The sequence below is a fragment of the Pleurodeles waltl genome, chromosome 4_2, assembly GCF_031143425.1.
Source record: "Pleurodeles waltl isolate 20211129_DDA chromosome 4_2, aPleWal1.hap1.20221129, whole genome shotgun sequence".
NCBI classification, from domain to species: Eukaryota; Metazoa; Chordata; class Amphibia; order Caudata; family Salamandridae; genus Pleurodeles; species Pleurodeles waltl.
This window is the reverse complement of record NC_090443.1, coordinates 1,066,546,887-1,066,568,272: the sequence shown is the minus strand read 5'-3', so window position 1 is coordinate 1,066,568,272 and position 21,386 is coordinate 1,066,546,887. Positions and strand designations below refer to the sequence as shown.

The window sequence follows — 21,386 nt, the reverse complement described above, 5'->3', positions numbered from 1 at the left end:
TGGGCGCAGAGGCTGCTGTCTGGGTGCCCCTGGGCTCTGGATATGAAGGGACCTTTGCCAAGCTTTGTGACCCCTTCCATGCCCACAGCGCACTGGGCAGCCAGTGATGGGCACAGAGGGAGGCATTCACCCCCACCAGTCCCCACAGACGCATGTCCCCGAGCTGTGGCCCTCACATGGGCGCAGAGGCTGCTGTCCGGGTGCCCCTGGGCTCTGGATATCAAGGGACCTTTGCCAAGCTCTGTGACCCCTTCCATGCCCACAGCGCGCTGGGCAGCCAGTGATGGGCACAGAGGGTGGCATTCACCCACACCCAGTCCCCACAGACCCAGGTCCCCGAGCTGTGGCCCTCACATGGGCGCAGAGGCTGCTGTCCGGGTGCCCCTGGGCTCTGGATATGAAGGGACCTTTGCCAAGCTTTGTGGCCCCTTCCATGCCCACAGCGCGCTGGGCAGCCAGTGATGGGCACAGAGGGTGGCATTCACCCCCACCAGTCCCCACAGACGCAGGTCCCCGAGCTGTGGCCCTCACATGGGCGCAGAGGCTGCTGTCCGGGTGCCCCTGGGCTCTGGATATGAAGGGACCTTTGCCAAGCTTTGTGGCCCCTTCCATGCCCACAGCGCGCTGGGCAGCCAGTGATGGGCACAGAGGGTGGCATTCACCCCCACCCAGTCCCCACAGACGCAGGTCCCCGAGCTGTGGCCCTCACATGGGCGCAGAGGCTGCTGTCCGGGTGCCCCTTGGCTCTGGATATCAAGGGACCTTTGCCAAGCTCTGTGACCCCTTCCATGCCCACAGCGCACTGGGCAGCCAGTGATGGGCACAGAGGGTGGCATTCACCCCCACCCAGTCCCCAAAGACCCAGCTCACATGGGCGCAGAGGCTGCTGTCCGGGTGCCCCTAGGCTCTGGATATGAAGGGACCTTTGGCAAGCTTTGTGACCCCTTCCATGCCCACAGCGCACTGGGCAGCCAGTGATGGGCACAGAGGGTGGCATTCACCCACACCCAGTCCCCACAGACGCAGGTCCCCGAGCTGTGGCCCTCACATGGGCGCAGAGGCTGCTGTCCGGGTGCCCTTGGGCTCTGGATATCAAGGGACCTTTGCCAAGCTTTGTGGCCCCTTCCATGCCCACAGCGTGCTGGGCAGCCAGTGATGGGCACACAGGGAGGCATTCACCCACACCCAGTCCCCACAGACGCAGGTCCCCGAGCTGTGGCCCTCACATGGGCGCAGAGGCTGCTGTCTGGGTGCCCCTGGGCTCTGGATATGAAGGGACCTTTGCCAAGCTTTGTGACCCCTTCCATGCCCACAGCGCACTGGGCAGCCAGTGATGGGCACAGAGGGTGGCATTCACCCACACCCAGTCCCCACAGACCCAGGTCCCCGAGCTGTGGCCCTCACATGGGCGCAGAGGCTGCTGTCCGGGTGCCCCTGGGCTCTGGATATCAAGGGACCTTTGCCAAGCTTCGTGACCCCTTCCATGCCCACAGCGCACTGGGCAGCCAGTGATGGGCACAGAGGGTGGCATTCACCCACACCCAGTCCCCACAGACCCAGGTCACCGAGCTGTGGCCCTCACATGGGCGCAGAGGCTGCTGTCCGGGTGCCCCTGGGCTCTGGATATCAAGGGACCTTTGCCAAGCTTTGTGACCCGTTCCATGCCCACAGCGCACTGGGCAGCCAGTGATGGGCACAGAGGGTGGCATTCACCCACACCCAGTCCCCACAGACCCAGGTCCCCGAGCTGTGGCCCTCACATGGGCGCAGAGGCTGCTGTCCGGGTGCCCCTGGGCTCTGGATATCAAGGGACCTTTGCCAAGCTTTGTGACCCCTTCCATGCCCACAGCGCACTGGGCAGCCAGTGATGGGCACAGAGGGTGGCATTCACCCACACCCAGTCCCCACAGACCCAGGTCCCCGAGCTGTGGCCCTCACATGGGCGCAGAGGCTGCTGTCGGGTGCCCCTGGGCTCTGGATATCAAGGGACCTTTGCCAAGCTTTGTGACCCCTTCCATGCCCACAGCGCACTGGGCAGCCAGTGATGGGCACAGAGGGTGGCATTCACCCACACCCAGTCCCCACAGACCCAGGTCACCGAGCTGTGGCCCTCACATGGGCGCAGAGGCTGCTGTCCGGGTGCCCCTGGGCTCTGGATATCAAGGGACCTTTGCCAAGCTTTGTGACCCGTTCCATGCCCACAGCGCACTGGGCAGCCAGTGATGGGCACAGAGGGTGGCATTCACCCACACCCAGTCCCCACAGACCCAGGTCCCCGAGCTGTGGCCCTCACATGGGCGCAGAGGCTGCTGTCCGGGTGCCCCTGGGCTCTGGATATCAAGGGACCTTTGCCAAGCTTTGTGACCCCTTCCATGCCCACAGCGCACTGGGCAGCCAGTGATGGGCACAGAGGGTGGCATTCACCCACACCCAGTCCCCACAGACCCAGGTCCCCGAGCTGTGGCCCTCACATGGGCGCAGAGGCTGCTGTCCGGGTGCCCCTGGGCTCTGGATATCAAGGGACCTTTGCCAAGCTTTGTGACCCGTTCCATGCCCACAGCGCACTGGGCAGCCAGTGATGGGCACAGAGGGTGGCATTCACCCACACCCAGTCCCCACAGACCCAGGTCCCCGAGCTGTGGCCCTCACATGGGCGCAGAGGCTGCTGTCCGGGTGCCCCTGGGCTCTGGATATCAAGGGACCTTTGCCAAGCTTTGTGACCCCTTCCATGCCCACAGCGCACTGGGCAGCCAGTGATGGGCACAGAGGGTGGCATTCACCCACACCCAGTCCCCACAGACCCAGGTCCCCGAGCTGTGGCCCTCACATGGGCGCAGAGGCTGCTGTCCGGGTGCCCCTGGGCTCTGGATATCAAGGGACCTTTGCCAAGCTTTGTGACCCCTTCCATGCCCACAGCGCGCTGGGCAGGAGGGTCTGGGCTCATGGGATGACCCTTGGACACACCTTACTCCAGACCCTGGTGTGCAGAGGCCTGGGCACTGCTCACAGCATATGGCTGAAAGGTGTCGCCGACCCAAAGCCAGAGCTCACGATACTCAGTCCTCTGCAGACTGACTCTCCCTTGATCCCAGCTCCCCCGGCAGGGAGTGATCCTTTGCAGACTGACTCTCACCTGATCCCAGTTCCCCCGGCAGGGAGTGATCCTCTGCAGACTGACTCTCACCTGATCCCAGCTACACCAGTGCAGGGGATGTGAACCTCTGCAGACTGACTCTCACCTGATCGCAGCTCCCCCGGCAGGGAGTGATCCTCTGCAGACTGACTCTCACCTGATCCCAGTTCCCCCGGCAGGGAGTGATCCTCTGCAGACTGACTCTCACCTGATCCCAGCTACACCAGTGCAGGGGATGTGAACCTCTGCAGACTGACTCTCACCTGATCGCAGCTCCCCCGGCAGGGAGTGATCCTCTGCAGACTGACTCTCACCTGATCCCAGTTCCCCCGGCAGGGAGTGATCCTCTGCAGACTGACTCTCACCTGATCGCAGCTCCCCCGGCAGGGAGTGATCCTCTGCAGACTGACTCTCACCTGATCCCAGCTCCCCCGGCAGGGAGTGATCCTCTGCAGACTGACTCTCACCTGATCCCAGCTCCCCCGGCAGGGAGTGATCCTCTGCAGACTGACTCTCACCTGATCGCAGCTCCCCCGGCAGGGAGTGATCCTCTGCAGACTGACTCTCACCTGATCCCAGCTCCCCCGGCAGGGAGTGATCCTCTGCAGACTGACACTCACCTGATCCCAGCTCCCCCGGCAGGGAGTGATCCTCTGCAGACTGACTCTCACCTGATCCCAGCTCCCCCCGGAGTCGGGGTCTCTCAGCAGTCAGAGGTGATGATGATGAGGGGGCTCCTGGACAGCCCTGAACCCCGCAGGAGCCGGGACCATGAACCCTCTCCCAGGCCGCTCCTTTGTGCGAGTTTAAAGCCCAGAATGGGGAATAACGGCGCCTGCGCAGAGGGGAGACACTGCTCCGGTGGGAGGTGTCACGCGTCGTGCGGGCGGTAGAGAGAGCCCCCCCCCCCCCCCCGCGGGTTATTCCCCATTCCTGGCCCATCGGTGCAGTCTCTCCCCAGGGCTCGGGCACGGGGATCTGCCCAGGATCACAGGCTGTGGAGCAAGCGCCGAGACTCGAAGCTAGCTCCGGCCCAAGCGCTACATCCTCCGCACATTGCCTCCTAGACCAGAGCCCCAGGGGATGTCCGCCGGGACTGAGGGTCACAGGCCGCACTCCGGGGGTTTCAGTCTGCCCCCCTCTGAATCAGACCATCTTACAAGCTATGCCTCGGCCGCAGAGTGAGTGTGACCGTGAGATTGCAAGTGCTTAATTTGACCCGGTGCTTGCAGGTGGAGCGCACCGGCACTGATGTTTTTTCAGCAGGTTTGATCCAGGACGAGAACAACACAAAAGGAGCGAGGAAGAGAAAGATGGAGAAACAGTGACAAACGGAGAAAGAAGCAGTCGTGGGATGAAGCGGCAGGGAGTGTCCAGTGGTGCATTCAAGGGGTACGGGGTGAGATCAAGACTACGCAGCCTCGGTATGCAGCACCCCAACCTTCGACACCAGCTACGACCTTCTGATTAAAACTTTGGGTCCCCCGCACTTGTGGCCTGATGTCCAGCTTGGTGACGGGTTACTTGCGCACAAACGTGAGCGGTGTCGCGCCCGCCGAAGTACAATTTCCGTAGGATATCATGGGATCGTAACACGGCGGACATCCGTCATGTTTGTGACTGAGTATCCCATCCGCCAAACTCAGAATCCGGCCCTCAGTCTGTTACAAATCAAGCACTGATCATTACTATTCATTCTGTGTTACAGATGTAATCCCTTTACCACCTACTGGTGTAAATCTTGGCTACTCCTACTGCAGCGGGGTGCGGAGTTTAGAAGTGGAGAGCCCTGGTATCCGAATGGAATGAGATAGCCTTGAGATTCGTAAACACCGAAGGTGAATATCAGCTTCTGCCGTGTGATAACCAACTGCTACAGGACTGGGTCCCAGGGGCCTAGGGAAACTTCAGGCAGCCGCCTGGCAAAATACATAGAGGGGGCCCCCACGCTCCGGATCCAGTGAGGAGCTTTCAGGCCATGGTCCGCTGCCTGCGCAGAGCGCCGGGGGTCCACCTGGAGCTCGGGACCCTCCCGCACCGCAGGCACTGCGGGGCTATTGTTACACCACTGCCGGGTCCGCTGGGTGTGTCAACGGCACGGAACTAGGAGACAACCTCTAATCTCAGCTTCACCACTTCACGGTAAATGTGCTGGAATAAACTCTGTTTGCTGAAACTTGGTAAGACCCACAACATAGTGACAATTGCCTCGGACTGGTAGTCACTGCCACCACAGTTGTGATCCAGTGGCCCAGCTGGAAACATGGTGTAGGAAAGTACCTTCTTTTTGGCATGGTTACCCCCGCTTTTTGCCTGCTGTCAGTATGCTTAGACTGTTTTCACTGTGATCCTGCTAAGCAGGACCCCAGTTATTGTGCTCTCTCCCTCCAAATTTGGTTAGCATGGACCTTTGTGCACTCCACAATTGGCATACTGGTGCCCCCATGTAAGCCCTAGTATATGGTACTTAGATACCCAGGCCACTGGGGCACCAGGGGTTTCCCCACAGGCTGCATATTGTGCCTCCCATGGGAGCCCACGCAAAATGTGCCTGCACCCTTTCACCACAGGTCACAGCACCAGGTCACTGTAAGTCACCCCCATGGTAGGCCCTCCTAGCACAGTGTGCAGGGTACAGCTACCTGTGTGTGTGTGGGCACCCCTGCAAGAGTAGAGGTGCCCCTACGAACTCCAGCTCCATTACACACGAGTTTGTAAGTGCAGGGAAGCCATTCTACCCATGTATTGGCCACAGGTCACTCACTACTACTTTGGGAGACGGTGAGCCCTTGAATCTCCTTGCAGGACAGTACTCCTGTGTCCACCACAACTCTTGCAGCAACCAAGGCTTGTTTTCTCCTGCTCTAAGGGATCTTCAGGCTCCAAGTAGCCCCGGCCCCAAGCACTTCATCCTTGCAAGGACCGTCTCTCCTCTGCTGATCTAGCGATGTGGGACGCCTCTCCGGGTGTGCTGATTGGGCCTCACTGCAACTTACTGTGCCTGCTGCTAGTGGATTGCGTGTAGGGGCTGCGACTGCTTCTGCTGACCTTCCCGACTGATGAGGGTCAGCCCAGACTCCCCTCTAAGGGTTGAGTCCCCTGGACCTGGATGGTCCTCTTCAGTCTTGCAATTCTTCTTTTGCTTCATCTTGCATTTGCCAAAGCTTGTTGGTGGATCTCCTAACCACTGACCATCTGCGACCCAGCGATTGATGTGGGACATCTCCACAGCTCCAAGGACTTCTCTGCAGCTCCTGAGCTCCACAGCTGATCTTCTCCTTCCCCCGTCGACCCGAATCTTCATCCACAGAAAGGTGGGCAGTGGCTCCTGCCCCATCTGCACACTCCACCGTGGAGGGGACACCGTCCCCTTCTTTTGCAGGTCCTCTCCTTCCTCTGGTCTGGTCCTGTTCTTGCACATTCCATTTCCTAAGTCCTCCTGTTAGTCCTGGGAAAGAGCAGGTAGTAACCTCTGCTCTCCTGGTCGCTGGGGGGTCACTAAGGTACTCACTGCTTTGGGTTCTGAGTTCTCCCAGCTCCCCTCTAACTACTTCATATCCTTGGGTGGGGGACTTCACTTTGCATTCAACCGTTTTAGTAAATGGTTTGGCCCTCCCCTAGGGCCCTAGCTATTTTCTACAATTCCTGCCAATGCTTGTTGTTTCCTATGCTAAGTCATAATTATTATTGTGTGTGTGTGTGTGTATATATATATATATATATATATATATATAGTGTACTTACCTCCAGTTGGAGAGGACTGCTTATAAGTAATCTAGTGTGTTACTATAATAAAGTACCTTTATTTTTAGTAACTCTGAGTATTGTGTTTTCCTATGATATTGTGCGTATGACACCAGTGGTATAGTAGGAGCTTTGCATGTCTCCTAGTTCAACCTAAGCTGCTCTTCTATAGCTACCTTCTATCAGCCTAAGCTGCTAGAAACACCTCTTCTACACTAATAAGGGATAACTGGACCTGGCACAAGGTGTAAGTACCTCTGGTACCCACTACAAGCCAGGCCAGCCTCCTACACATGGAACAGGAGATTGCTTTTGAATCCCACCTTCCCTTTTGGTCAGGTTCTGTCCCCTTGAACGGTCACTTATTAAACCTGTTCCTCCGTTTCTTTTCTGCAGGAGTGCACGTGTGCTCACCTCCCGACTGTAGCAGGAGTCGGAGGTTTAAGAGGCTGATCCCAATGAGTGAAGAAACAAGTAAACAGCGTCTGACACCTGCCTGATGTAGGTGAGACGACCCGGGTGAAACTGGGACTATTTAGAATCCATGTAAACACTGACGGCGAGAATGGATACACCGGGAGAAGGGAGAAGTGCCCAGCCTCAGGGTAGGTTCATCAATGTACGGTGTGGTGATAAACTCCACGGCAGGGATCAGTGCGCTGCAGTCTCAGCTCTACCATTGTAACACACTGTGTGATCCTGGGCACACCATGCTCTCCCTCTGCCTCTACCCACTGAGCTGACAGAATGTCAGGACCTTGAAAGAGGCTTAATGAAAGAAATAAACAAGGAGTGCAGACTCCAAGGACAGGCCTGCAGCACAGGTTTCATTCACACATTCAGAGCTGTCTGTCAGCAGGTGCTTGATTCAGCATCTCCATAGCAGAAGTGCTGCTGAAGCTGTATTTCAAGACCCCTCTTGTTCCGCAGCTCCTCCTTGACGCCCAACGATAGGTGTCACTTTAATAGCTCGTAGAGGGTTGAAAGAGTGAGAATTGCTCATTCTTCGAGAGGGGTAAAAGTTGTGGGGAACCTAAAGTTCTGGCCACTGCCGCCCTGCACTGCCTCTGTGCACCAGCGGGACAGGAGCCGGGACCGCAGGACAGACCTGCAGGATGCAGGACAGTTGGCCACCTTACCTGTCCTGAAATCTGCCAAGGACCACCACCTATCATAGCCCCAGCCGACCCTTCTGCTGTGTGTGAGCGATGGGTGACCATGAACAGAAGAGCCCATGGACACCATGCCTGGCCTGCCTCCCATGTATAGTCTCTTTATTTAAAACCAGCTGACGTGGCGCTTAGACTGAACCAAACAGTAAAAGAATTACAGCGCTACCCTTCTGGGACACTCCCACACCCCCCTATGTATGTGACAGACTTGGACACAACCTTCCTCCCAAAACACAGAAAGAAAGCAACATTTACAGTAAGATGCTGAATAGTCAGCTGACTTCTGTGACAGCTCAGATAGATCGGGCAACATGGATTTGGTACTTTTAGCATGGAGTAGGATTCGGTTGCAAGCACATCGGATTCTGGCACAAACTCCCCCCTCTAGGACAGCTTCGAATGCTCAGGCTCTAGTGCAGGTGTTAAGTAAACTACAGCTGACCAGGATTCAAACTGTACCCAAGACTACCAAAGTGACTGTGAGAAAGTAGCCTCTTTCTAACCTTGTTACCCCCACTTTTGGCCTGTTTGTGAGTATATGTCAGGGTGTTTTCACTGTCTCACTGGGATCCTGCTAGCCAGGGCCCAGTGCTCATAGTGAAAACCCTATGTTTTCAGTGTGTTTGTTATGTGTCACTGGGACCCTGCCAGGCAGGGCCCCAGTGCTCATAAGTTTGTGACCTATGTGTATGTGTTCCCGGTGTGATGCCTAACTGTCTCACTGAGGCTCTGCTAACCAGAACCTCAGTGTTTTTGCTCTCTCTGCTTTCCAAATTGTCACTAACAGGCTAGTGACCAATTTCACCAATTTACATTGGCATACTGGAACACCCTTATAATTCCATAGTATATGGTACTGAGGTACCAAGGGTATTGGGGTTCCAGGAGATCCCTATGGGCTGCAGCATTTCTTTTGCCACCCATAGGGAGATCTGACTATTCTTACACAGGCCTGCCACTGCAGCCTGAGTGAAATTATGTCCACGTTATTTCACAGCCATTTACCACTGCACTTAAGTAACTTATAAGTCACCTACAGGGAGTGCAGAATTATTAGGCAAGTTGTATTTTTGAGGATTAATTTTATTATTGAACAACAACCATGTTCTCAATGAACCCAAAAAACTCATTAATATCAAAACTGAATATTTTTGGAAGTAGTTTTTAGTTTGTTTTTAGTTTTAGCTATGTTAGGGGGATATCTGTGTGTGCAGGTGACTATCACTGTGCATAATTATTAGGCAACTTAACAAAAAAAAATATATACCCATTTCAATTATTTTTCATTACCAGTGAAACCAATATAACATCTCAACATTCACAAATATACATTTCTGACATTCAAAAACAAAACAAAAACAAATCAGTGACCAATATAGCCACCTTTCTTTGCAAGGACACTCAAAAGCCTGCCATCCATGGATTCTGTCAGTGTTTTGATCTGTTCACCATCAACATTGCGTGCAGCAGCAACCACAGCCTCCCAGACACTGTTCAGAGAGGTGTACTGTTTTCCCTCCTTGTAAATCTCACATTTGATGATGGACCACAGGTTCTCAATGGGGTTCAGATCAGGTGAACAAGGAGGCCATGTCATTAGATTTCCTTCTTTTATACCCTTTCTTGCCAGCAACGCTGTGGAGTACTTGGACGCGTGTGATGGAGCATTGTCCTGCATGAAAATCATGTTTTTCTTGAAGGATGCAGACTTCTTCCTGTACCACTGCTTGAAGAAGGTGTCTTCCAGGAACTGGCAGTAGGACTGGGAGTTGAGCTTGACTCCATCCTCAACCCGAAAAGGCCCCACAAGCTCATCTTTGATGATACCAGCCCAAACCAGTACTCCACCTCCACCTTGCTGGCGTCTGAGTCGGACTGGAGCTCTCTGCCCTTTACCAATCCAGCCACGGGCCCATCCATCTGGCCCATCAAGACTCACTATCATTTCATCAGTCCATAAAACCTTAGAAAAATCAGTCTTGAGATATTTCTTGGCCCAGTCTTGACGTTTCAGCTTGTGTGTCTTGATCAGTGGTGGTCGTCTTTCAGCCTTTCTTACCTTGGCCATGTCTCTGAGTATTGCACACCTTGTGCTTTTGGGCACTCCAGTGATGTTGCAGCTCTGAAATATGGCCAAACTGGTGGCAAGTGGCATCGTGGCAGCTGCACGCTTGACTTTTCTCAGTTCATGGGCAGTTATTTTGCGCCTTGGTTTTTCCACAAGCTTCTTGCGACCCTGTTGACTATTTTGAATGAAACGCTTGATTGTTCGATGATCACGCTTCAGAAGCTTTGCAATTTTAAGAGTGCTGCATCCCTCTGCAAGATATCTCACTATTTTTGGCTTTTCTGAGCCTGTCAAGTCCTTCTTTTGTCCCATTTTGCCAAAGGAAAGGAAGTTGCCTAATAATTATGCACACCTGATATAGGGTGTTGATGTCATTAGACCACACCCCTTCTCATTACAGAGATGCACATCACCTAATATGCTTAATTGGTAGTAGGCTTTCGAGCCTCTACAGCTTGGAGTAAGACAACATGCATAAAGAGGATGATGTGGTCAAAATACTCATTTGCCTAATAATTCTGCACTCCCTGTATATGTCTAACCTTCATCTAGTGAAGGTTGGGTGCTAAGTTACTTAGTGTGTGGGCACCCTGGCACTAGCCAAGGTGCCCCCACATCGTTCAGGGCAAATTCCCCGGACTTTGTGAGTGCAGGGACACCATTTCACATGTGCACTATACATAGGTCACTACCTATGTATAGCGTCACAATGTTAACTCCGATCATGGCCATGTAACATGTCTAAGATCATGGAATTGTCACCCCAATGCCATTCTGGCATTGGGGAGACAATTCCATGATCCCCCGAGTCTCAGGCACAGACCCGGGTACTGCCAAACTACCTTTCCCGGGGTTTCACTGCAGCTGCTGCTGCTGCCAACCCCTCAGACAGGGTTCTGCCCTCCTGGGGTCCAGCCAGGCCTGGCCCAGGAAGGCAGAACAAAGAACGTCCTCAGAGAGAGGGTGTTACACTCTCTCCCTTTGGAAAAAGGTGTCAGGGCTGGGGAGGAGTAGCCTCCCCCAGCCTCTGGAAATGCTTTGATGGGCACAGATGGTGAGAGTAACAAAGTAGCAAAGACGACTCCTGCAACCTTGTATCGCTTCTCCTGCCGCCTTCTCGACTGTTTCCTGGTGGTGCATGCTCTGGGGGTAGCCTGCCTTCTTTCTGCACCAGGAGCTCTGAAGAAATCTCCCGTGGGTCGACGGAATCTTCCCCCTGCAACCGCAGGCTACAAAAGACTGCATCACCGGTCCTCTGGGTCCCCTCTCAGCACGACGAGCGTGGTCCCTGGAACTCAGCAACTCTGTCCAAGTGACTCCCACAGTCCAGTGACTCTTCAGTCTAAGTTTGGTGGAGGTAAGTCCTTGCCTCCCCATGCTAGACTGCATTGCTGGGTATCGTGTGATTTGCAGCTGCTCTGGCTCCTGTGCACTCTTCCAGGATTTCCTTTGTGCACAGCCAAGCCTGGGTCCCCGACACTCTAACCTGCAGTGCACAACCTTCTGAGTTGTCCTCCGGCGTCGTGGGACTACCTTTTGTGTCTTCGGGTGGACTCCGGTTCACTCCTCTTCCAAGTGCCTGTTCCAGCACTTCTGCGGGTGCTGCCTGCTTCTGTAAGGGCTCCCTGACTTGCTGGGCGCCCCCTCTGTCTCCTCATCCAAGTGGCGACATCCTGGTCCCTCATGGGCCACAGCAGCATCCAAAAACCCTAACCGCGACCCTTGCAGCTAGCAAGGTTTGTTTGCGGTCTTTCTGCGTGGGAACACCTCTGCACGACTCTTCACGACGTGGGACATCCATCCTCTAAAGGGGAAGTTCCTAGTTCTCTTCGTTCTTGCAGAATCCACAGCTTCTACCATCCGGTGGCAGCTTCTTTGCACCCTCAGCTGGCATTTCCTGGGCATCTGCCCACTCTCGACATTGTCGCGACTCTTGGACTTGGTCCCCTTGTTTCACAGGTACTCAGGTCCGGAAATCCACTGTTGTTGCTTTGCTGGTGTTGGTCTTCATCAGCTCCGCCTTGGGCACCATCGTAGGGGTGCTGAAGGACATACAGCAGACCTTGAGGGACACAGTGGCACTCCAAGGGGCCCCTGACACTAGCCAGGACGAAGAACTGCCCACCACCTCCGCCGGCGCTAGTGGACAGGACGCCCCGCCACAGGACCACCACACCAGCACCCCACCCCCTGCAGACGGACAACCACCACGCAAGCGGGCCCTGAGATCCAGGAACAGAACAGAGCAAGATGGCAAGACCCCCGCCAGGAAATGAGACCACCCTGATTGTCCTCCCACTGTCCCACTTTGTTACCCTGTCCATACTTAAACTGCCCCAGCTCCACTTCCTATGCCTAGATGGGCAGTGCACCTGTGAGACTAATAGACTGGACTCTGCCATGGACATTCCTCCACCATCCCCCATCACCATTTTACAATCCCCCTCCATTTTTGAGCACTTCAATAAACACTCCTGAACCACAAAACAATCTGGAGTCAGTCTATGATTTGGTAATATGTATTATCAATGACAGTGTCAAAAAGCGTTTCTAATTGTAAAGGCAACATACCTATGTCACACATCGCAAGTCCTTAAAGGATGCATGCAGATGACACACGTTGGTAACCACACCTGTGAAACCGTAATGGACTCAGTTACCAAATAATGCTATGAAATTACACACAGGATAGAGGAATATGTGTGACAGTGAATGTAATGGTAAAAATTTAAATGTTCTCACCTGTGTGTCACTGGAAATGTTGCTGTATGACTGACTCCCTGTTGTCGTTGTCTTCTTCCTCAGCTTCCTCCTCATCACTGTCCACAGGCTCCACAGCTGCCACAACACCATCATCTGGACCATCCTCCTGCAGAAAAGGCACTTGGTGTCGCAATGCAAGATTGTGAAGCATCGAGCAGGATGTAGGCGTCATGCACTGAGCCTGGGAGATGTATTGGTCTGCCAAACAGACCATCTGTACATTCATAGAATGATAACTCTTCCTGTTCCTGTACACCTGTTCACTCCTGTGGGGGGGGACCAGAGCTACATGGGTTCCATCAATAGCACCTATGATGTTGGGGATATGTCCAAGGGCATAGAAGTCACCTTTCACTGTAGCCAAATCTTCCACCTCTGGGAAAATGATGTATCTCCTTACGTGTTTCAGCAGGGCAGACAATACTCTGGAAAGGACGTTTGAAAACATAGGCTGGGACATCCCTGATGCCATGGCCACTGTTGTCTGAAAAGACCCACTTGCAAGGAAATGGAGCACTGACAGCACCTGCACGTCAGGGGGGATTCCAGTGGGATGGCGGATTGGTGACATCAGGTCTGGCTCCAACTGGGTACACAGTTCCTGGATTGTGGCACGGTCAAACTGGTAGGTGACTATGACATGTCGCTCCTCCATTGTCAACAGGTCCAGCAGCGGTCGGTACACCGGAGGATTCCGCCATCTTCTCAAATGTCCCAGCTGACGGTACCTAGGAAGGACAACAGCGACCACAGAGTCAAATTTTAGCAAGGTATGTACCCACAGTTACACAGAAGACGACACCAAACACAAAACCCTTCCTGCATGTGTGTTGAGTGTAGGCCTAGCTATGTGTGACGCAGAAGTAAATGAAGCCATGTGGGCCCCTGAAATGGCGGATGCCTGACCTCTACACTGGGACAATGGGATTGTGGGGTAACTGCGTTGGCGTTGCACACCGTCGCAGTAGGAGGTCGTAGACCGCAGCGCAATGCTGCATAGGTTAACATCGGACCCTATGGGTCCCAGGAGCCAATGAACAAGTGCGCCGTTGGTGATGATACGCACCGCCGCGGACGTCACCGCCGCGGACGTCACCGCCATTTTCTATCTGTTCAATCACTAGATACCTGACCTTCGACAGGAGAGGACCTACACTGCAAGTGCTGCTGTGACCTCGGTCTGGAAGCGACAATGGCTGCTGCGTCTGGGGAAAGGGCCCCTGCCTTCACTGCTCAGGAGTTGGAGAAACTAGTAGACGGGGTCCTCCCCCAGTACACGCTACTCTACAGTCCTCCAGACCAACAGGTAAGTACAGAGGGAGCACGTTGTATGGGCTAGGCCTGGGTGGAGAGGGCTGGTTGTAAGAGGGAAGGAGGCAGAGTTCCGGGAACATGACTGCATGTGCCAAATGGCAAGGGTAGGGAGGGGGGACACTTACATCTACGGTGCAGTTGGTAATGGCTTCTCTACTTCCCTTGTGCATGTCATGTAGGCCAGCGCCCACCAGAAGAAGGACATTTGGCGTGCCATCGCCAAAGACGTCCGGACCCTGGGGGCCCACCAGAGACGGGGCACCCACTGCTGGAAGAGATGGGAGGACATTCGCTGCTACCGCAAGAAGACGGCGGAGGTTCAGCTGGGGATGGCCTCCCAACGTGGGAGGGGTGCCCGTCGCACCATGACCCCCCTGATGTTACGGATCCTGGTGGTGGCCTACCCTGAGTTGGATGGGGGCTTGAGGGCATCACAGCAGACACAAGGGGGTGAGTACTACCTCATTCTGCAGAGTTTGGGCGCAGTGGAGGGGTCTGGGTGGGGGAGGAGGGCTGTGGGTGTACCTAGGCCAGGCAGAAATATGTAGACTAGGCCCCTCTGCAATGCAGGCCATGTGGCACTCTACCCCACCGCAGTATAGTGCCAAGTACAGGTATAGATGCCCCTGTGACATCCATGTGTGCAGATGTCCACCACAGCCATGTAGGCCACATCCCAGGAATTGCATCTGCAGAGACCAGGAGCACGGCGTAGTGCAGGGGGCAGCTGTGTCTGTATTGTCTGCCAACGGTAGCGGTATGCCATGCACTCAACCTGTTCTTCTTGTCTCCCCCGCCTCCTTTTTGTGCTTTCCCTGTTCTTATGCGCATCGGCATCATCAGGCGGAGGTACAGTGGCACCGGAGCACGAGGGAGCTGCATCCCACATGGCCATGGAGGGCCACACCACGGACTCAGAATGCACCAGTGGGACGGAGGGCGAGGGGAGCTTCACGTCGGCCACCGGATCACCAACCAGCGACACGGACTCGTCCGCCGATGGGAGCTCCCTTGTGGTGGCGGCACCATCTGTGCCCCCCACTTCTACAGGTACAGCCGCCACCTCCCCTACCAGCACTGCCCTCCTAGCAGCCCCTCAGCGTTCGACCTGTGCCCGCTCACCCAGGAGGGTGGGCATCACCTTAGCCCCAGGCACCTCAGGCCCTGCCCCAGTCACCCCTGCTGCCCTCAGTGAGGAGGCCATTGACCTCCTCAGGTCACTCACTGTTGGGCAGTCTACCATTGTGAATGCCATCCAGGGTGTAGAAAGGGCGTTGCAACATGGTAATGCATTCCTGGAAGGCATTCATTCTGGTCAGGCTGTCCTTCAGCGAACCCTGCAATCTCTGGCCTCAGCACTGATGGAAGCCATTGTCCCTGTGTCTAGCCTCCCCCCTCCAACTTCCTCCACCCAGACCCAATCTCCTGTACCCCAGCCAATCCCAAGCACACCTACAGACCAGCAGGCACACAAGTCAACACCCAAAAGTAGCTCAAGCAAACATAGGCACCACATAACCCACAGGCACTCAAACAAGCATCACACACATGCAGACACACCAACACACACCGCCTCCACTGTGCCCCCCTCCTCATCGTCTGCCTCCTCCCTCCCATTGTCGTCTACACTCTCACCTGCATGCACTACACCTACAGGCACCAGGAATCGCACCAGGACACCCAGCACCAGAAGCCGCTCACCTGCACTCACCACCTCCACTCACATTTACACGTCCCCTGTGTCCTCTCCCAGTGTGTCTGTGACGCCCCCACCCAAAGTACACAAACGCCGGCAATCACTCACCCAACATCCATCCACCTCACGACAGCCTCCCGTACCTGCACCCAAAACACCTAAAGTGACACCTCCTTCAACCACCTCCTCCTCCTCCACTCCCAGACCCCCTCCAACTACCCATCCCAGTGTTCGGCAGAAACTGTCCCTCTGTAAAGTTGACCTTTTTGCCCCAACCCCCCCCCCTCCAATTCATCAGTCCCATCGTAGCGCCTCAGCCAAAAAGCCTCCAGTACCAGTGGTGCCTGTTCAAGGTGTGTGGAGTGCACCGTCCACCAGGGCAGGCAGTGTGACCCGGAGCCAAGGCACTGGCAGCCCACCCCCTGTAAAGGCTCTGAAATTGGAAAGTGGCCGACGGGACCGTGTGAAGACTCCTGAAGGCAGAACAACTCATAGGGGTTCCAGGGGAATTGCAGAGGCAGCTGTGACTCCTCCAAAGGTGGGAAAGGGCCAGAGGAAGTCTGCACAGCCTGGTGTGAGCATCACGGCGGAGAAGGGTGGCATCCTTCCCGGCGGTCGGGACGCCACTGCCAGCACCGTCGTCCCTGGTCAGGAGACCACCGCCGGAGTCATAGCCCAGGAGGGCCCAAGTATCGTCACTGGTCAGGAGACCACCGCCAGAGTCATAGCCCAGGAGGGCCCAAGTATCGTCACTGGTCAGGAGACCACCGCCGGAATCATAGCCCAGGAGGGCCCAAGTATCGTCACTGGTCAGGAGACCACCACCACCGCCGGAGTCATAGCCCAGGAGGGCCCAAGTATCGTCACTGGTCAGGAGACCACCGCCACCGCCGGAGTTATAGCCCAGGAGGGCCCAAGTATCGTCACTGGTCAGGAGACCACCCCCAGAGTCATAGCCCAGGACGGCCCAAGTATCGTCACTGGTCAGGAGACCACTGCCGGAGTCAGTGCCCAGGAGGGCCCCAGCTGCCACAGCCCCGCTGGGCAATGAGGGAACGTCATGCCACACACCAATGCCCAGTCCAGAGAACGTAATGCCACACAAAAATGCCCAGTCTAGGGACCGCCATGGCAAAGCACCGCTGAACAGTCCAGGGACCGCCATGGCAAAGCACCGCTGAACAGGGCATGCACCGGGGAAGAATGAAAAGGCCACCACATCAGGCATCGTTATCCCATGTGCAGCTGGGACAGTGACAGGACAGGAACTGTCACGGGGAGACTCATCCAGTCTGGGCACCAGTCCTCCTACAGAACCAGTGGAGGCTGTTATCGACTTGAGAGACTGTGGCTTTGCACTCCCCAGGATGGTCCAGTGGGCAACCCACCCACTGTAGGGACTTGAGAGACTGTGGCTTTGCACTCCCCAGGATGGTCCAGTGGGCAGCCCACCCAATGTAGAGACTTGAGAGACTGTGGCTTTGCACTCCCCAGGATGGTCCAGTGGGCAACCCACCCACTGTAGAGACTTGAGAGACTGTGGCTTTGCACTCCCCAGGATGGTGCAGTGGGCAACCCACCCACTTTAGAGACTTGAGAGACTGTGGCTTTGCACTCCCCAGGATGGTCCAGTGGGCAACCCACCCACTGTAGAGACTTGAGAGACTGTGGCTTTGCACTCCCCAGGATGTAACAGTGGGCAACCCACCCACTGTAGAGACTTGAGAGACTGTGGCTTTGCACTCCCCAGGATGTAACAGTGGGCAACCCACCCACTGTAGAGACTTGAGAGACTGTGGCTTTGCACTCCCCAGGATGTAACAGTGGGCAACCCACCCACTGTATAGACTTGTGAGACTGTGGCTTTGCACTCCCCAGGATACATCAATGGGCATGGAGCCCCATCGTGGATCTGGCTTTGCAGTCATCCGGCTGAGGTGCCCCCTTACTTTCCCCCTGAGGTGCCTGTAGTATTTCTATCTGATGCCCCGGCAGTGTTCTCTCCGTTTATGGCCACGTATCTTTTGTGGGCCTTGCCCATGCATTTTTGGACTAGTGGTGCACGGACATTGATATGTGCATATCTGCACTACTTCTCGCCATGTATATACTTTTGACTGGTTTAATGATATATCTGTATATTTTTGAGACATGTATATTGATACATTACAATGTTTGAACTGATTTCGTTTTGTCTTTGCATTCTTCCGTGGGGGTTGTGGGTTGTTCCTGAGATTTTTGTGAATGCATTGGTGTGTGTGTAGTACTATGCGAGGGGGGGTGAGGGTGGGGGTGTTGCGTGTGTGTCCCCCTAACTTTTGCCTCCCCCTCCCCTATGTCGTAGGTGCAGTACTCACCGTTGTCTTCGTCGGCGCCGGCGTTGCTCTTCGTAGATGAGTAGGAATACAAGGGCCGGTAGGATTTGGAGTTCCGGCTCCATAGAGTCCTCCTTCCTCGTGGGATGTGTTCAGGTGAGTGTTTTCCCATTGCAGATACTGTTTCCGCTGTGTTTTTATCCACGGTGAATCCGCCCGGAAAAGGTGGCGGATTGGCGGGTTGTGATACTATGGGCGGTACATTGTCTTCCGCCTGTCTGTTGGCGGTGACCGCTGCGCTGCTTGTCTGTACTGCCGTGGTGGGCGGTGTGTTAAAGTGGCTGTCTTTGTTGGCGGTTTCCGCCAGGGTCATAATTCCCTTTTTTGTCCGCCGGCCTGTTTGCGGTATTACTGCCGCTTTAACACCGTCCGCCAGGGTTGTAATGACCCCCTATGTGTTTTGAGGATTATCCCCAGGCCACATTGCTGAAACCCAGAACCACACCTGATTCAGGTAAGGGTTTCTCAATACTTGAAATCTTGTGAGGCCGGATACTAAGCTAGCTTCATCGTGGCTTAAGGAAGGCAAATGAAGCTGTGAGAAGGTGGATTTTTGAAGAATCAAAGAAGAGCAGAGAAATATAAGCATAAAATGAAACAGGTGATGGAATCCGAGAGGGGGAAGACTAGCGTCTGACTCAGAGATGGGATCTTGTTTGTATGAAATTACCACGGATGTTAGAAAAAGAATCATCTAAATGGTTGCAGCCTGTCAGGGTTGTGGAAGTATTTAGTAAGGCCACGAGAACAGAGGGAGAGAGGGTTTGATCTCAATCTATGTCTGACAGGCCCGCCTTCTTCTTTGAGTTTGATAACATGCTTAAACCATTTCAAAAGTCTCAATTTTACATTGAATACATCAGCAAGTTCATGCAGTACTCTTCCCGTAGGTTCTGCAGCACTCAATCATCAATCAATCAATCAGCATTTGTATAGCGCAGCACCGTCACCGGTAGCTACATCTGGGCGCTGAAGGTGCCCTGTCTCAGTCGAAAAGCCAGGTCTTGAGTTTCCTTCTGAAGTCCGCCAGAGAGGCTGCTGTTCGGAGGTGGAGGGGCCGACTGTTCCAGCCCTTGGGGGGATGTAGGAGAAGGCGCAGCCACCGCATCAGCTGCAATGGAGCGGTGTGTGTACACCCACAATGCAAACTCACAGTAGCACCCACCGTGGTTTCCCAAGAACCCTCTACAACCGTTGCAGTATGGCTCGCCTCCCTCGGTTCCATCTCACAACTTGCATTTACTCTCTTTGGTGATTCGTGCCTGAGATTTTTTTATTCCTGTGAGTCACATGCACTTTACCTTTGATTTCCTTGTTCATATACTCAATATGTGAGGTATCAGCCCGCACTTACTGCATGTTTCGTTGATGGCAGGACAGAGTCTGAAATGGTGACATGTCTTGTACATCCACATATGTAGCAAGCCTTGCTGACAGCTAGTTTGACATTATTGATGTGTAAACCCTTTTTTCCTCTCCCACCTTTTTGAAGATTTAGTCATAGCTACTGATGTATTGTCATAGCTTTTAATCAGATGGCCGCTCACGGCAAAGATTGTATGCTACAAGCAGTGTCGCAATGACATGTCCTTGGTGGACAGCAGTAGTCAACTAGTCAGAAGAGACAGGCTTATGGGGTTTCTGCAAAGAAATTAATAACTGACCAGATGTTTCCTGTCGTAAGTCTCGAGCACATTCTCCACAGAACTTTAAACATTGTACTAACCATAACTTATGGATGTCAGGAAACGAACCGGAAGGACACAGAAGATGAATTAGCCTTAGTATGTTTTGATATTGAGAAAGGACCTCCTTTTTTAGAAAATTCTGTATCCTAGTGATTCTTATCCTTTTCACTTCTATGGACCCCACTTAATCATTACTGGATCCCGGGGTCCACTCAATTATTGCAATCCGAGGACCCCTACTGAGTCATTGCTGGAAGCCAAGGACCCCAGCCTAAGCATTCTCAATGATTCCAACCAAAAAACATTAAAAAATACAGAAGCACACATTCATCAAACAAATACACAAATGAAGAAATATTTTATTTAATTCAGAAACAAATATAAAAAGTCAAACTTTTATTTTAAATAGGAATGTTGGAGCTTTTCTAAATTGACTTGAGGCCACTCATCATATATTCTGTTTCAAGCACTCGCACTGCTGCCATGAATGTATCTGAGCACACCAACTCAACTTCTCACATCCACAGAACATTTTAAAATATTCAGTTGTACATTTTGCTCCTTTATTTATATACACTTAATTAATCAGTTAATACTATGTATTTCTCCAAGCAGTTGAAGACCCCATGAGTATGCTTCCAGGCCTCCCAGGGGTCCCCGGACCACGGTTTAAGAACCACTGCCCTACCTGTTAAGTCAAGAACACGTGAATCTGATACACTTCGACATGATAGCAGACATAACAACACTACTAACTTGGCGGATAACTGTTTGTGGGATAAACCTTCATTATCTGGCCTTCGCTCCAACCATTTAAGAGCAACATTCACATCCCAGAGAATTGTGTATTGAGAAACAGGCAGGATTGCCTAATCTAACGTATCTCAGAGATATTCCCCTGTTGGCTTACCCTTCAATGGCTGATATCCATCTAAAATAGCAGAGAATTTACTGACCTGTATAAGAGTGCTGATTCTGTCATTTGAGAGGAAAAGTTCCCTTCTATAATGTCACAAAAGAGACTCCTTCAGTTCAGACTGCTGCCTCAGCAACTCACCCCAGCGTTCCGTCTGGTTCACACAATTCTTGAAGTCTAAAACCAAAGAAAAAGGCACAATCAAAATAGAAGGACAGGCTTGAGAAGGAATAAAAAATCTGAAACAAAGGACGTTATCATTACAGGAGGAAAAGGCAGAAAACGGTGAAGAAGGACAAGACGAGGGAACAGAGGAAGAGACTTGGAGGGTGGAACCAGAAGACGTGGAACATTCAAGGAACCCACAGAGAGAAGAGATTGAGGAGAGGAAGACGCTGAGAGACATATTGGGTGCCAATGAGGGACCCCATGGTGCAGATCGAGGTGAGTACACATGGTAGGGGCGAGCAGGAACTCTTCACTGCGATAGCCTTCGGAGAGGCCCCCATGCCTGGTA

The 21,386-nt window shown here is 53.7% G+C and overlaps 1 protein-coding gene across 3 annotated transcripts in view; it reads right to left on the bottom strand.

Moving 5' to 3' along the window:
• The window catches only part of LOC138293770 (uncharacterized), a 50,006-nt gene extending 28,958 nt beyond the window's left edge, over positions 1–21,048 (bottom strand). The window contains exon 1 of one of the 3 annotated variants that reach the window (XM_069233111.1): positions 21,011–21,048. The gene's annotated coding sequence lies outside the window, so the exon portion shown is untranslated. Of the gene's footprint in view, positions 1–3,804; positions 3,954–21,010 lie in introns of those variants that run through there. The other 2 variants (XM_069233113.1, XM_069233112.1) reach the window with 2 other exon arrangements.
• Positions 21,049–21,386: the final 338 nt, after the last annotated feature.